The sequence below is a fragment of the Excalfactoria chinensis genome, chromosome 22, assembly GCF_039878825.1.
Source record: "Excalfactoria chinensis isolate bCotChi1 chromosome 22, bCotChi1.hap2, whole genome shotgun sequence".
Classification (NCBI taxonomy): Eukaryota; Metazoa; Chordata; class Aves; order Galliformes; family Phasianidae; genus Excalfactoria; species Excalfactoria chinensis.
The window spans coordinates 568202-574451 of record NC_092846.1 but is presented as its reverse complement, the minus strand read 5'-3'; positions in this window follow the sequence as shown (position 1 = coordinate 574451).

The window sequence follows — 6250 nt, the reverse complement described above, 5'->3', positions numbered from 1 at the left end:
GTACATAACTCTTCTAGAGTTTAGTACTTAAATTGCTTCATAGTGTCTGTTTAAAAAAAAAAAAAGAAAAATAAAACAAAATGTTTGTTAACTGTTTTTGTTCTTACTCAATGGCCAAAACTTTAAAAATAATAATAATAAAAAAAAAGACTATAAAAATAATCTTTGCCAATGGATTTAGCACTGTAATGGTACTGTCTATTTTTTTTAATTATTTCTGTGCTGTGCCCATTTATAAAAGAAAAAAAAATATAAAAATAAAGTCATTTAAACATTGCCTGCCCAGGGTTTTCCTGCTTTCTTGCTGCCACAGGTTCTGGCCACGCCAGTGTGAGATGCAGGGGGAGAAGATGCCACTTGTTGGGGTGTGATAGTGGCAGGTGAGGGCTGTAAGCTAACTAATGGTCTCCATGGCAATACAAATGAGATGCTGATGAGCCACAGCACTGCCCCTGATGTGTTTAACCGGGGTGCAGGGAGGTGTGGGTGTTCCCAGGATGTGGCCACTATGTCCCCTTATGCTCAAGTGTTGCCATGTCCACACGTGTCTCCAGCAAGTGGCTGAGCACTGGGCACTGCTGGAGATGAGGGTTTGTGAGACATCAAAATGGGCTCCCTGTGAGTAACTCATTATTAATGTTCATGATGTCTGGAGTGTCCAAAATTATTTGATGTTTCATTTTGCAAAGTATTGGGCCAAGGGAGCTAACTCTTACATGCTTCAGAAGCAATGGCATGAGAACAGCATCAATGCTCAGCTGGGTGCCCACTGCTGAACACCTCATAGGGTTCAGCTGGGAAAGATTATGTCCTTTGAGATGGAAGGGGATGAGGACAGTGCACATGGCTGCAGGGCAATGGTCAAGCTCCCTTTGCCTGAGCTGATGCTGCCATGCCAAGAGGAAATGCACTGTCAGAGTCTGCCCAGGAAAGTGGTTGTGTCACCATCCCTGAAGGTGATGAAGAGCTGTGGAGATGTAGCAGTGAAAGCCATGCTCAGTGGGAATGGTGGAGATGGGTTGGGGAGGGATTTGTTATCTTAAAGGTCCTCTCCAACCTTAATGAATCTATGACTCTAAGGTCTTCAGATGTCAACCCTGAATGGGAATGAGGGGGACAAGATTCCCACTGCTGTCATGGGTGAATTTCCTCAAAGCCCTCAATGCCTGGGGAGATCCTTGTATCTATGGTCCAAAAGACATGTTCCAAAAGATGGCTCCAGATGGGATAGGAAACATCTCCCAGCCTTCAAAGTAAAGAATTAAAGAGCAGCAAACCAAAGGGTTAATGCTGGGCTTGGCTTTATGAGCATTCTGGTGATGTGGGCTCTCACAGCTGGCTTGCCCAAATGTCTGGTAAAAGGAATTGAAAGTAATAGGATAATTTGTCTTGAAGAGGAGAATAATGAGAAATCCAGCAAGGATGAGCAGGAGCAGCTCCCACATCTCTTCCCAAAGAGATGAAGCAGGAAGGCAGCAAGGCCAAACCTGACACCAGGGTCCACGCAGTGCAAGAAGCATAGATCCAGATGAGAAGTTGAATCTGCACATAAGGAATGAAGAGCAACACAGAAGAAATATTTTCAGGCCATCTGAACCCAACAAACATCCTAAAAATCAGGCTGAGCCATCTGGAAGTGGTCATTCCCTTTGGAGACCTATGAAGACACTTCCAAGGAGGTGGGAAGAGGTGAACCAGGGTGCTCCAAGCCTCCCAGTTGACTTTAAAAACCAGTAATAAATGGGATGAAGCAATCATGTTGCTTGCAAGCTCTTTGAAGAAAACAAGGTTATCACTCTTGAGGACTTGTCAAGAAGTAATGCGTCAAATCAACCAAGTGTCCTTTTGTGGCTGGGAGCTCTGTGACACAAATAGGTCAATGAGGTTTTGTCACCATCTTGCAGGGGACCCTCATCTAAATGCTGTTGTTATAGGGTGGGTGGAGAAGAGCATGTAAGGTGCCCAGGGAGTGGTTATCAGCAGTTCCCTGTCAAAACAGATGTATGAATTGAGTGGGCATCCAGACAGGGTCCCTCCTGGGGGCAAGTTTATTCAATATTTTCATTAACAGTTGAATGATGACATAACAAGGATGATTATTAAATTTGCAGATGATACCTCGCTGGAAGGGACAGCTAGTACATCGGAGAACAGGGCTGGAATTCCAAATGATCTTAATAAATTGGAGAAAGTGTGTGAAAAAAAAATCACATCCAAGATCTATGAAGAGGTTGGTAACACCAAAGGAAAATTCACCACAGTCTACACAAGCATCCAATGCAGAAATGTGGACAAGGTAATTTGTCCTTCCTGCTCCTTTGCTGAGCACATCAGGGACTGAGAGATTTGATTCAAAGCAGCCAAATGTGGTCTGAAATTTGGGAGGCAATGTTTGGCCATGAAAGATGCACCGATATACCCACCTATGTAAAGTCCCTTGCTGGTTCAGCTGGATTTTTCTATTGGTTGCCCATGCCATGGGCTGCCAAGGCAGCACATTGAAGTCATGAGGCAGTCAGATGTCAGGTTCTGGGGAGGTTGGTAGCACAGGATGCTGTGTAGGGATGGTCCAGCAGTTCCATAGCCTGGGCAGGTCCCCAGGGTGCCCAAATGCTCCGTGGTATTTGGGTGTAATGTCAGGCGCTCTGTATTGAATGGGGATCTCCTACATGAGCATTAGGAGATGCTGGAGAAGAGCAGGGCAGGGTGGGATACATCTGGCTGGGATCTGCATCTGGAAACTACCTCTGTGAGGCAGGCAGCACTGCCAGGTCGGTCTCAAATTAGTAAGTGAAACAGGAGAGGAAAAGTCTCCCCCATGCCCATGGAAGGAATAAGCCCCAGACTCAGGAGGCTCTTCCAAAAGTGTGCTGGCTCTGGTGAACTCACTCCCCTCCTTTCTTACAGGGGGAGGCTGAGGACCCAGCGTGAGGCCCAACTAAACTTTGGGGTAGTATGAAGGCAGCAACTGGCTGAGTGCTACATCCCAGGGAGCACCCAACCATTGCTGCTTCCATCTCAGTACATGGACACGGAGGTCACCTCCTGAACACTTTTCCCTGCTTTCCAAGGACAGGAAGTTATTACAAAAGTGTATATACATGAAAATAAATAAATAAATAAATAAAGGCAAAATAAACTCCAACAGAGAATGACCGGATAGAACTCCTTGTCCATAAGAGAGATGGGGCTGCCTGATGAGAGTGGTGGATATCTGGGCACAACGGATGCTGATGGCTCCACAACTTCTCTGAGTATTTTTGGCCTATTGTACAGGATTCAAGGCAAAGAGCAGCCTATTCCTGCTCTGCATGACAACATTTCCTGAGCATCAGCAGATATTAATAGTCACAAATAGAGCTCTCAGACCTCTCCTATTATTTACCTGCATTGAGACAATCGGGATCTGTGGCAATAAATGCACCTTTGGGATTTGCTCACGTGGCTCTCACCTTTTCCGACATATTTCCTCTCCTCTGCAAGCCAGAACAGTTTGCCCTACGTCCTACATCAGAATCCACAGGGGATATTTCCTCCTATAGAAAGGGAGAGAGAAGCAGCGTGTGCCCTGGACTGCTGGAGCCTGGACATTTGGTTCTTTGATTTGCATTCCATGAGAAATTCTGCTGCCTGACAGTCTGTGCTCAGCCTAATGAGGAAGAGAGCCAATTAAAAATAATAGGGGTCCTGTGCTACTGCCTTTCACAAAATAATAAAGCGCAAGAAAAGTTTGCTTTTAGATGAAGTCCAAACATCTCAGTGTGATTCTGCTTTTCTTATCGATATTCAGTCATTGGGAGTGCAGAGCTGGAACTGCTGGTTCTGATAAGGCACAACCCCAGTTGCATCCCTATAAATGGGCTTTCAGAGGCCAACACAAGTGGCCCACTCCTTCCATCACAAAAGACACAGTTTGCTGCTATCAAGGGGTTTCTCCCTGGACTTACACCCACTGAGATCTACAAACATCCCTGGCTCTGCTGGCTATTTTTGGAGGCAGGGAATTAACACACCTATTTGCATTTTACCTTAATTTGGCCTGAGTTAAAAATGATTTCAAGGTAATTGGATAAGGACAAGGCTTTCATCAGCCCAGCCTGCAGCAAGCTCAGCACCTAGGTCATGGGAAGGACTCAGACAGACACCCTGGCACCAATGGGTGCTTTCCATGCAGCTGCAGGGCATTGCTCTGCTGTATTGGGAAGATAAGAGATATGGAGAAGACAGGGAGATTTCTGGTAAGCCCTTAAAATCCCAGTCTGTGTGCTTAAGCTACGAGGATTTTCTAGACTTGGAGCAGGATTTTTGCTGAAGACTGCAGCGTTCCTTTTAGCTGTATGCTGGGGAAACTGAGGCACAAGCACTGATTTCTCTCCTGCCCCCCTAGCCTGATAACTTCTCTAATAGCATGAGCTGGAGGTTGAAATGATTCCTTCTGCTTGTCCTTGAAGCCATAAGTTCCTTTCTGTCTAGCACAGCAAGGAGGCAATTCCTGCTTGGAAAGATGAGGTCCTGTGCTCAGCCTGGGGATTGGGTTTCAGCCTGAATCTACACCATTGCACTCCAGGGCATTTTCTTTAAGTATGGAACATGTATTTTGTTTGGGATTTAATGTATGTGGGCCCCATGGGCTGCTGTTGTTCTGAAGCCCACTGCCCCCCTACACATGTTCATCCCAGGGCATAGCAGTTAGCTGGGGTATGAGAAAATCATCTCTCCTCATAGCTCTCACCATCTGCAGCTGCAGTCCCACCAGCTGGAGCCACGCCTGGTGCCCAGCAAAACACCAGCACTTAATAACTATGATAAATTAATAACAGCCTAATTAATAATTCTTCATTACTTCTGCCTCCCTAAGAGCTCCCAAAGGCACTGGAGATACGATCTGTGAGTTCAAGTGAACACAAATGTCAGGGAGGACGAGTGAGTGGTGGTTCCCTGTGGATAGAAAGATGGGGGCTACTGCTGCTGACTCTGCTCCATGAAGATGAAATTGATCTCCTGGTGTGTACATCCATGCCAACAGCCAAGGTAGCAAGCTAAAAATCACCAGTTGGGTTGGTTTTGAATGGGATAGGAGGGGAAACCTTTTATTTCCAGGATGGAGTGTTCTGTTTATCATTTTTAGTGTGTGACCCATGGTCATAAAATAAAACACCTAGCTGGGATGGGTTGTGCCCTTGAAAAGACATCTGAGGGCTAGATTATGCCAACCCAAGTTCTACAGAGAGATTCAGCTGACACTGGGTGTTAATGGCCTGAGGAGAGGAGAGGAGAGGAGAGGAGAGGAGAGGAGAGGAGAGGTGAGGAGAGGAGAGGAGAGGAGAGGAGAGGAGAGGAGAGGAGAGGAGAGGAGAGGAGAGGAGAGGAGAGGAGAGGAGAGGAGAGGAGAGGAGAGGAGAGGAGAGGAGAGGAGAGGAGAGGAGAGGAGAGGAGAGGAGAGGAGAGGAGAGGAGAGGAGAGGAGAGGAGAGGAGAGGAGAGGAGAGGAGAGGAGAGGAGAGGAGAGGAGAGGAGACTTCATCACCCTCTACAACTACCTGGAAGGAGGTTGTGATGAGGTGGGGTTCTATCTCTTCTGCCAGTTACACTATGAGAGATGGGAGCCTTAAGATGTGCTGGGGGAGGTTAAGGTTGGATTTTAGGAAAAATTTCTTCTCTGAAGGAGTGATGGGTTGGCACAGGCTGCCCAGGGAGGTGGTGGAGTTGCCATCACTGGAGGTGTTCAAGAAATGTGGAGATGTGGCACTGAGGGACGTGGTCAGTGGGCATGGTGGGGATGGGGTGAGGTTGGACTTGGGGATCTGAGAGGTCTTTCCCAACCTTATTAATTCTATAATTCTAAAGCTCTTAGAGCATTTTGAGCAGAACACCTGAGCCAACGAGCCCAAATCTGCTCTTTGCTGGCAATTCTCATCAACCTCATCCTTACAGAGAAAAGGAGCCAAGAAAGGTTTTTGGGGTGGCTGGGGAACCTAGAGCATTCTTTCTATCTTTATTTATTTTCTGAGACTATAAAAGCCTGTGCCTAAACCAGCAAACAGAGGCTGAAGAGGAGAAATGCAGCTTTTTCTAGCAGCATCCAAAGAGGGAGGGAGGAATGCTATTCGAGCTCAAAGACAATAATTAGGAAATAACTGGGTTTCAACTAGCATAAATAAATTTAAACTAGAAATTGCCAGCTTCCTGAACAACACCCAAGCAGTGAGGGCTGAAGCAGGCTGGGAGGCTGAAAACATAGGCAGGTCAAA